This window comes from Pinus tabuliformis, chromosome 8, assembly GCF_031772625.1.
Source record: "Pinus tabuliformis cultivar Carrire ecotype Pingquan chromosome 8, CPIR1, whole genome shotgun sequence".
Taxonomy (NCBI): Eukaryota; Viridiplantae; Streptophyta; class Pinopsida; order Pinales; family Pinaceae; genus Pinus; species Pinus tabuliformis.
The window spans coordinates 1,346,256,459-1,346,268,241 of record NC_142294.1 but is presented as its reverse complement, the minus strand read 5'-3'; positions in this window follow the sequence as shown (position 1 = coordinate 1,346,268,241).

Sequence of the window (11,783 nt, the reverse complement as noted above, 5' to 3'; positions counted from 1 at the left end):
CCGCGATTCTTCATTAAAATAATAATTTCTACTTTTGTCCCACAAAATAATATTTTCTCCTTTTTATTTAATATCACCAAAAATTGGCAAAACTCCTTAGTGAATTTTGCACTCACAAAAATTGGGAACGTTACATGCTTCTACTATAGGTTAAATGTCGAACAATTTGAAACTTGTCAAATCTAATATAACATTGTGACCCAACTATCCTTTTCTCGACATTTGGCAAATCTCACCAGCATGGATTGGCTTATCACTTTCCATTAGACAATCTGCTTTGATTTCCCTCACCAGTGGTGAGATCAGAGTTTGCTGTGGAGAAATCATATCCAAACCCCAAAAATGGAACCCGACCGAAGAAATTACAGATGAAAGACCCAACGATTAGATTCCTTGTGGCAATTTTTAATTGGGAAGAGGATGAAAAAAATGAAGATCGGTGATTGGTAGGGGTGAACAGTGTTTGCACACCCCAACCCTGCAGAGAGAACACCTATTGGCGTAATTAATTTTGTACTTACTATGTGGGATAAAGTACGCTACTCTTCTTGACACCCTCTGATCACTCATGAAATCTTAGCTTATCTTCGTTATTATAATTCTTTTGACCAAGGTGAACAATGCAAATCAAGACAAAACAAGTGGAGACGGATAAAATAAGTGTAATTATTAAATCTCATAGAAAATGGACAAGGAGAATCAATGGTTGTAACTTTTGAGTATTAGAGACCGATAGATCAAATTTAAAGGGAAAATTTATATATCATTCTAATAAGTTATTAGTTCTTTTAGGTTAACAATTTAAATTATATTCTGTTTTTTATTTGAAAAAGAAAAGGGGAAATTGAGAGTAATAATTATTTTATCTTATAAAATGATTTAAAATGATTTTTATTTTGTTGAGAGTTTGTTTTTCTAGGACGTAAGGAAATAGGTTAATGGCCCAAGATTCAAAGGCATCTAGCTGGAGTGAAACCTTTTCTCTTTACGGGCCACCAACGAGGTAATTCTAGGTGGCATGGTTTTCCTTATCTAAGGGTAATGAGACAACCTACATGCAGCTAGGAAGATTGTCATCACTGTTAATTTGACATGAGTTATGATAAATTTTCCCACTGTGTAGAAATTGTTATATTATATTATTCTTTTAAAAAAAATCTTTAATTTTAAACTAATGTTGTAACACTTTTATATCATATATTTATTTTCTATCATTTTTTAAAAATAATAGATAGACATTACAAACAGACCATTTATTAAAGCAATAAAATTATATTCAACTAAGCAAAAAAACTATCATATAAATCTTAGATGAAACAATTTAAAATTTGAGAAAATATAAACTCTTTAAAAACTAATTTACAAACAATCAACAATTTTACCTATAAAAAAAAAGCCAAAAGATATTATAACTAAACTAAATATTTAAAAACATTCATTTTTGTTTTTATTTATGTTTTAATATACTTTTGTTAAGTCATTGTCCGAACATCTATGTTTTAATATACTTTTGTTAGGTCATTGTCCAAACATCTATGTTTTGAAGTTCTAGTCATTGAATTTTTATTTTTTTTTCTACCAAATCTTAATTTTTGTTGTTTAGAATGGGTTTTTGACTAAATATATGGATTTAGCAGCCTAAAAACCTCTTAAAACACTCAAATTGTGGAAAATTTACAACTCAAACTTGTAATTCCAAAAACATCTTACATACAATCTTAAAAAAAAAAACAAACAAACAAACAAAAAAACATATATAATTAAACCTCTTTTTTTGTTAATATATAAAATCAACCACTTAAAAATTATATATTATTGCACCATACTTATTTATTATAAAATAATAAATATGAAGTTAACTTTTTAGTAAAAAACTATATAATAATAATAATAATTTACAAAATTAAACAATAAAAAAATTATATTAATTTCACTGAACCCTTACTCACACTAACCCCAAAACCAATAACTTCAGTATTAATTTTTTACTCCATTCTCTATGCTGCAATAAAACACTTAACTTGTCATATTTAATTAGTTAAAACCATCTCAAGGAAGGAATCTGAGATATGGAGTTTGTTGGATTAAAATCGTCTCGAGGAAAGAATTTGAGATATGCAGATCAAACGAGTACGAATGACAACGATTTTCTTGCTTCAAAATTGAATAAATACTTTGCAAATATGAACGAGAATAATGGACTCATATGCAACGGTATCAACATCATTTTTGAACTGAAATATGGAAGGAACTTGAAACCCCCATTTTGTGCAATACCTCATCACTACCCAAGCCCCACATTATGAAGTGCCACTTTTTGTGATTGGTGGGAGTAATCAAGTCTTCCATAAACCCTCTGTTTAGGATTTCTTTTGACCCATTTTGTTTCATGTCTTTGCCGCCCTATGTTATCTTGTCTGAGCCTGGTGTGTGGGCATTGCGCTCCAGTGACGATGGCTATGTTTGGCTCCAGTACTGGTTCACCTAGTCCACCATTCTAGCACTACTCACCAAGAATTGTTGTTTGCAGAGGTTCATTTGGGGTTTATTGTGGCGCATGTGTTTGTTTTTTCTGCTTCATGGGGGGTTAAACAATGGCTCTGTGGTTGTTTGATTTGCTTCATGGGGGGTTAACCAATGAATCTATGATTGTTCATTCAACATTTGGTGTTGTTTTATCCTCGTGACCTATTGTTTGTGAAGGAGCCAATGGGAGATTCGAGCAAGTTTGGTGGTCAACATGCAGGTTTCAAGGTCCATTCAGGTAATTGTTAAAATTCATGGTTTTTTTCCAATTTTGTTGTAAATTTTTTGGGTTTTTCCCCAAATGCTAATTTATCTATGCGTTTGTCACAGAAGAGGTTCAATGAGGTTTGGGGCGACGTTTGGACATGGTGGTGGATTTTGCGGATCTTCAGTAGGATTCTAAATCCTACTAGCCATTCTGTGTTTTTCAAAACTTGAATTTGTTGTTGGGAATTTAGCTCTCGTTGCGGTTTTGTGTTTTTCAACACTTCAATTTTTTATTTGTCTTGCTTTATGTCTTGCTTTACAGTGGTTATTGTGACTTGGGTTTTGTTACAAGGTTTAAGGTAGGGTTTGACAGGGTTATAATCTTTCTTTGTTTCTTGCTATACAATGGTTATTGTGACTTGGGTTTTGTTATAGGGCTTATGGTAGGGTTCAAAGACCTGATAATATTGCTTTGTGTCTTGTTCTATAGTGGTTATTGTGACTTGAGTTTTGTTGCATGGTTTATGGTACGGTTCGGTAGGGTTATAATCTTGCTTTGTGTCTTGCTCTATAATGGTTATTGTGACTTGGGTTTTGTTACAGGGTTTATGGTAGGGTTCGATAGGCCGATAATCTTGCTATGTGTCTTGCTCTGCAGTGGTTATCGTGACTTGGGTTTTGTTACAGGGTTTATGGTAGGGTTCAATAGGGTTATAATCTTTCTTTTTGTCTTGCTCTGTAGTGGTTATTGTGACTTGGGTTTTGATGCATGGTTTATGGTAGGGTTCGAAAACCTGATAATATTGCTCTGTGTTTTTCTCTACAGTGGTTATTGTGACTTGGGTTTTGTTGCAGGGTTTATGGTAGGGTTTGGCAGGGTTATAATCTTGCTATGTATCTTGCTCTGCAGTGGTTATTGTGACTTGGGTTTTGTTGAAGGGTTTATTGTAGGGTTTGCCAGTCTAATAATCTTGCTCTGGGTCTTTCTCTGCAGTGGTTATTGTGACTTGGGTTTTGTTGCAGGGTTTGTGGTAAGGTTCGACAGGGTTATAATATTGCTCTATGTCTTACTCTGTAGTGATTATTGTGGGTTTAGTTGCAGGGCTTATTGTAGGGTTCAACAACCCAATAATCTTTCTCGGTGTCTTGCTCTGCGGTGGTTATTGTGACTTGGGTTTTGTTGCAAGGTTTATGGTAGGGTTTGACAGGGTTATAATCTTGCTCAGATTATTGATTCACACATATTCTAATGAAGTATAATTCACAAATCATTACAAAATATTAAATTTCAAAACATATATAACATAACCCAATATATCTTGTTCAATGCAATATAGGCACCTTGTATGCTCAAAAACCCAGAAATCAAGGGATACCCAGATAGAATCTCAATAGAGAGGATAAACTGTGATTTGATTAAGTGAAAACAATATTCCAATTTTTTTCCTCAACATTTAACTGAGTTTTCCTATTCTTTTCCATTTTTCAAATCTGAGTTTATGTTTTACCAGGTTTTCCCAGTCCAAAAATTCTTCCACTTACCCACCAAAAAAAAATTGTTTCTGGTATTTGGCTTATTGATGCTTCACCGCACATGCACTCTGTTTGTCTTCTAAGTTAACTTACAATAAATGAGGTTTCATAAGGTGTGAGGTTAGGTACTTTTATTGTTCACTTTTTTATGGAATTTTCGATTGTATGTTGTCTTGGGCTTGAGGTAGATGGCTCATTGTTTTTGTGGTAGAGTGTGATAGTGGTGCAGATGAGCTTCCAAAGCTTTCTAAGGGAAATGCGGAATTTTGTTGCACCAACATAATACATAGTCCAACCTCCAATTCTCCCATTATATTTTTTTTCTTATTGACATCTCTCCAACACCCTTAAGGTTGTAGTGGAGACAATTAAATCTTTTTTGGATAACCTTCCTAGTTTTCCCAGAACACTAATTGCGTTTCTTAAATTTTATAGTGCTTTGGATTTTTACAATCTAAAGACATCCTTGACATAACCTCATTTGGTGGTTGTAGTATATTTGGATGATACAATTGTATTATTTAAAGAAGATCTACAAATGAAGGATGATTTGGCAACAATAAAAACAATTTATGATAAACTTAATGAAGAAGTTGGAAAGGTTCTTGTTATTTTAGACTTAAAAGTCACTCTTGCTTACTGGTTGATTATTAGGCATTGAGCATGACATACGATTTCATTATTCACTTGTTTGTAATTTAATTATTCTCTTGGCTTGTTGAAGCTTTATATGGCTTTTTGATGCTTCACCGCACATGCACTTTGTTTGTCTTCTAAGTGAACTTACAGTAAATGAGGTTTCATAAGGTGTGAAGTTAGGTACTTTTACTGTTCACTATTTTATGGAATTTTCATATTAAAATAAGTGACTTGTTCAAGATTTCATTATTCACTCGTTTGTCATTTAATTAACAACTCAGTTGATTCTTGTTGATGCTTTATCATTTAATTAACAACTCAGTTGATGCTTGTTTATTTCATTATTCACTCGTTTGTCATTTAATTATTCTCTTGGCTTGTTGAAGCTTTATTTGGCTTGTAGATGCTTCATCACACATGCACTATGTTTTTCTTCTAAGTTAACTTACAGTAAATGAGGTTTCATAAGGTGTGAGGTTAGGTACTTTTATTGTTCATTGTTTTATGGAATTTTCATATTAAAACAAGTGACTTGTTCAAGATTTCATTATTCACTCGTTTGTCATTTAATTAGCAACTCAGTTGATGCTTTATCATTTCATTAAAAACTCATTTGATGCTTGTTGACTTCATTATTAACTCGTTTGCCACTTAATTATTCTATTGGCTTGTTGATGCTTCACCGCACTGATGAGCCCCAAAAATGGATAATTATATGGGTTCATTCAGCCTCCTTATTCGACTTAATCCACCATTCTCATTCGTTTATTGCATGTTTTTTTATTATATTTATGCTAATAGAGTGAATTGGGTTAGTCATTATGCCAACAAGTTTAATGTGTGCTTTATGCAGTCTTTTTGGTCAATTTAGAGACAAAATCAAAGGTTTAAATGAGCACTTGGTAGCCAAATTCGTGGAGAGGATTTTTAGGAAGGTGTCCCCTTCATTTATGAGCCCTTACCTCGAATTCTCCACCATCAGCTCGGAGTTCAAGGGCCACCAAATCGATTATCACAAGGGCAGCTGAGCAAGTGCTAGTAAAAGTGCTATTAACTACAAGTTTTGGCAGCCGAATTCCTAAAGTTTAGGAGGGTTGTTGGGGTCCTCAATTTGTATAAATAAGAGGGCTTAGGGCCTCATTTCAGTTAGTCACTTTGTAGGCAGAAGTTAGCTAGTTTGTAGTTCGATTTTAGTCATTTTTTAGGCAATAGGCTAGCTTTGCATTTCAGCACATTTTCGAGTTTTCCTTATGGACAGTTTTTGGAATGTAACTATTCTTTTGATCAATAAAGATGAATCCAGCTTTGCACCAGCTCTAAATCTCTCTTAGGAGGCTGTAGCTCTTGGGGTTGGGCCCATCTCAAGTGCCCAGTACCTCCTTTGTTTACTTTTATGTGTTTTTGCTGCATTCTTAGAATAAAATCTGTTATTTAGATTTAAATCTTGCTTTGTTATTTAAATTGCTTTTGATGATAAAAAAAGGATTTTCATGTTCAGATTTAGTTGATAGGTTAATAACAGGGAAAATCTTCAAAAAAGGGCCATCAAACACCTCTGATTTCACCTCTCCCTCAGTGGGATCAGGAGCTGGGATCAAGGTGACCTTGCTGCCCACAAAAACACTAACTTTTCTTTGCCATGCAATCACTAGTGTTTGATTTTCATTTGTAGAAGTTGGTTACAAGTTCAGATTTTTGCTTGCTTAGTTGCATAAGTTAGTATACATGGTTTCATTGCAGGTCAAACTTTTGTTCATTCTCTTTACTGACAACTAGCACAGATTAGGTCAACGTAACTAGGTCTTTGAATTTACAAGTCTTCGTTGGTTCAGTTGGAAAAACGACTTGCAGAGCACTTGTACCACTCCTCTATCTACCCATACTCCATCAAACCCATCTGCTCCATCCCTCAACTCAGCTTCTTGCCTTACGTTTGCCATTTGCTCACATAACCCTAGTTTTTGTGCATCATTGCTTCAGTCCTCCTTGAACAAATCTAGCCATCTACATCTGTCCTCAACTCCATCCACCAAGTCCTGGACCACCTCCAACCCTTATCCTACCTCCATACCCACTCCTTCATCTTTCTTCCTCCATCCATCCTCCAAAATCCCATTTCTGAACATCCTGTAGAAAAATTACAGACACCCTGTAGAAAATCACAAACATCCTATAGAACCCCTGCAGACTTCCTGTAGAAGCTCACTAATGAGGTTTCTTGATAGCCAAACTCTGTGAAACTCTCTGGAAGGGTGTTAGGGACCCCTTAGGCCCTCTCTGAACCTTCCCGACCTCCTCCAAGCATTTCCTTTCGCCAATCCACCTCTATACAGTAAAAAAAAGATGTTGTTTTTTTTTTTTTTGTCAGATGTTACTGTAGAAGCAGCTTAGATACATGTATTTACCTTCCTAGAAGTCAATGGAATTCGTTTCAGTAGCTTGCATCCTCTTTCTTGCATCGGTAGGGATAGCTAGTAAAATTAGGGTTTGCTAGGGTTTATGTTTCCTTTCAGCTTTCCAGTTTCTTTCTGTAAATAGATAAACCTTCTTTAAGTTAGCTTTCATCCATCAGTTAAAAATCTTCTTCTCGGAGCTCATAGAAGTTGGCTTAAGCTCCTAGCGGATTTGTGCCAGCTGACCAAGTGACAGCTGCGGCAAGAGCTAGTATTTGTGCATATAGCACTGTCGCTTCCAAGTTTGTTACGAACTACCGGGTTGATAAAATTAAAGAAGGGAGTTCCAGGAGTTGTAGCATTATTGTTGCAATACTGGGGCTCACCACTCTTTTTGGTGCCGTTATCGAGGAAGCGTCAGAGTATTTGCGCTTGCTGTTTTTCTTCTATTTTCCACTACAACCTTCTGCTAAGTAGTTTATTTCATTTCGATTATGCAATTTCGTTTCTGAAAAAGTATATTAGCATTTCCCGCTTTCATAGATTAGCATTTCAATTCCGCAATTTCATTTCTGCAAGCATATATTAGCATTTCAATTCCGCAAGCATAGCCTAGCATTTCAATTCCTGCAATTTCATTTGAGCAAAATAGATTAGTCATTTCCTGCTTTCATTTCAATTCTGCATTTTCATTTCAGCAAGATAGTTAGTTGCAGTTCAATCTATTTTAGTTTTGTAGGTACAAGCAGAAAAAAGAAACAAAAATCAACCAAAAAGATCTCCTTTCATGCCTTGAAGGAGTAGAGATAATTCAGAAAAATGATTGCACAACACCCCCACTGCTTCGCACAACAAACCTTCTCTCTTCTTCGATGGCTGTGATTAAAGAACCCTTAGGTGGACCACAAGACATATTCGAAGAACCTCAAGGGAAGAAGAAGAAGAAAACATTCCTCTGGAGCAAATGGCTACAAGCAGAAACGTTGGGAGCAGTACCTTGTCTAAAAATGAATTTGAAAATCAGATGGAAGATTTCAAGAGTGATATGAGGTAGTTTCTTGCCATGCAATTGGATACCCTGCAGATCCAAAGGAAGCAAGAGGAAGCCAAGAGGGCTTTGGCCATCTTTTGTCCCAGGTGCACTAGAAAGCATCCTAGGAACGAATGTCGAATGCACTCCCTAGAAGTGTGTTTCGTCTGTGAAGAATACCATCCTACGAATCAGTGCCCTTCCTTGCCTGGACTTAAAGCTGCATATCAGAGAGCCAAAGGAGCCACTGAACCACCCTATTTCATGAACCAAAGGAGGCCACATGGACCTAGAACTTACTAGGAGGGAATGCAAGATACATCCCAGACCTATTATAACCCCTATCAAGCCACTTCCATGCCTTCATGGGGTCCCCCTGCTCATCCTTCTTGGTCCACACCCCCTCCTTGGTTGTATCATCCGCAATACCATGCTCCTCCAATTGCTCATTCGTTTCACTCTTATGCTCAGCCACAACCTCAGTGGAATGCACCTCATCAGGGGTGGAGGCCCCAGTACAACTCTCATCCCGTTCATTTTCCTCCACCACCTGCCCAACCACAACCCCATCCACATCCATCTCAAATATACACCCCCAATCAACTATCCATACCACCATTTCCAAACCCGCACATTGGAATAGCTCAACCCAATTGCAAAGCTGAGGCACAACATGTCCAAATGTCTCCTCTTGAGCTCGATGATCTTCACCATAGCTCAGGAAGAGTATTGCAAAACAGAGATTATATCGACAACATTGAAGGACCAAGGGAAAAAGAAGATTCAAAAGAAAAGATCAAAGAACCATGGGCTGCACTTGATGAAGAGAAGGCATCAAAATCAGAGATCGAGAGAGTTCCCTCATGGTTAGCATCAAATCTTCCATGTATTCAAGAGAAAGATCAGCAAAAAGAGGAAGATGAGAAGGTCATGGTAGAAGGTGACATGAAACATGATACAGATCAGCAAAAGAACCAAGGATATCAGAGCTATATTGAGATATGGTTTCAGACGGTCACTAAGTTGCAGCAGTACTCTCTTCCTCAGCTATGTTTGATCCCTTCAAAGTCAGATCATTTGGTCTTTGAAATCTCGATAGCTGTCAAAGCATGCATCTCAAGCCTCCACATCATCTTGTCTCTAATCTCGATGTGCACATGGCTCCATTAGAAGTATTCTTACACTTGAAAATGATGTTGTTTCTCAAGTAGGGTAGGGTAGAAAAAAAGAAAAAAGAGAAAAAATGAAAATAAGAAGAAATTAAAAATATAAGGTGAAAACCTCCTCGGAGGCGCCTTAGATTGGCTCATTGATTGAAAACCTCCATGAGGCGGTCAATGGGTTGGGAAAAAATAGAAAAGAGAATAATATCTCTAGGTGAAAACCTCCCTTGGAAGCGCCCAGGGTAGGCAATTAGGGTGAAAACCTCCATGAGGCGCCCTAGTTGTTTTCCAAAAAAAAAAAAAAAAAGAGAAAAATAAAAATAAACCTAATTTCCATTGAATAATTTCAGGTTGCAGCAAGGACATTGCAGGTCAGGAGGATCGCTCAAAACAAAGACAGAGGAAGTTCTGTGCCTTCTATAGGAAGTTCTGTGTTTTCTACAGGAAGTTCTGTGTCTTCTACAGGAAGCCTACAAACAAGCCAAAATTGATCTCTGAAGAGGACCTGAAGGCCGGGAATCTGTCCATGAGGCCTGCAAGCATCCATGTTTCCATCCCTCACCCTTCTCCATCATTTTTTCCATCTCATTGTGCTTCTTTCCTCAAAATTGTGTGTTCTACAGGAAGTTCCTGTAGAAATTACAGGATTTCTACAGGAAGCTAGAAATGGATTTCAAAAAGGTAGTTTGGCGAACATGATAGCTTCCTCAAGGGTTCAGAAGTCCTCCTACAATCTTCAAACTTCTCCTCCATCATCTCCATGCCTGCATCACAACCCAAGCTCAGCTTTTTTCCCATGCAAAAACTTGCAGAATGCTTTGAAGGAAAAATACATAGAACAGAATTTGTTTCTTCCCCAGCTTGAAAACCATGCATCCATTTGCAAAACTGTTACAGGGGGAGTTTTATAGGGATGATGGCAACATGCCTGAGTAATTTCAGCCAATTCTGGTGCACGGTTTCCAAGAAATCAGCCTCCATCACCTTCAACCATTTTTACATTTTCTCCATATCCGTGTATCCGTTTCAAAACATGTTTCATGGGGAGATGCACATGGGTGATAGTAGCCTACCCAAGCAGTTTCAGCCGATTCCGATGCATAGTTTCCGAGAAATTGATCTCTGTAATCTTCAGCCATTTTCCATTTTCTCGAAATCTGTGCACCCATTGATCGCAATTTTGCTATGGGAGGTGCATAATGATGATAGGAACATGCTCACAAAGTTTCATATCGATCCGGTCTATTGTTCGGGAGCAATGGAGAAAACAAGTTTCTGTCATGTGGAAATTCAACATCAGCAGCTTGAGGGTGCAGATCTAAACGTGAAGCCAGCTCCTGCAGCATGGATCCAGCCAGAGGATACTTGCACAAGAAAAAATAGCCATGAATCAGCCACCAAGCCATCATGCAACCACAGAAACTAATGCATGCAGTAAATGAAAGGCCACAGCACCTCACGACAACCACATTCGACTTTCAGGTATGTGACTAAAACTCGTTCCTCTATTGCATGAATCTAATTTAAGAACTGCATGAACGAATGGAATGGTGGGATTAAACTATGAATCTAGTAAGGTTAAACCGACATTGCCTTCTCTAAGCGCTCAACCGGAAGTCATGCAGTATACGTGGACAGTCGACTCAAGTGAAAATTAAAACAACAGGGAGTGTTGGCCGTTTAAACCTCAGTGCAATTGATGGCAGTGATTACAGGGGGGAAACATACAGTTCATGAACAACACCACCGTCTGCATGTGGCCACGTACACTTGGCCACTTCACTCCCTCACCACAAATCATGCAACAATTACAAAAATGCTCGGCTGACTCTCACCACCCTCTGTTCAACTGCGGTCACAACTGGAGCACGTGTCCACCACATCCAGATCAGTTAACCAGTGGTCCTCTGCAAGATTCCTACCTGATTTCTCGAGATTTCTGCCGTTTTTTTTTAAATTACTGCCTATCAGGCTCTACAGGAAGCACAGTTTCATTCTATAGGAAGTCTTCTACAGGAAACGCTTAAAACGACCATGTAGAAAGAAAACCTGGGATCTTCGGCAAATTTCAAGCTCCAAACGAGGTAGGATTGGGGAAACTTCTTTGTGCATGATTTGTTGGTGCAAAATGGTGAATTGAACATGGAATTAAATTTAAAAATGAGAGGAAAAGTCTGCGTGCACATTGAAAAAGGGTGAAAAGTCTGTTTGCATATTTTCTGAGTTCTACACAGCTCTTTTTTCCCTTTGCATTCGAAGTCTGGCTTCTTCTTTCTCACCTTCTTCTGAAAA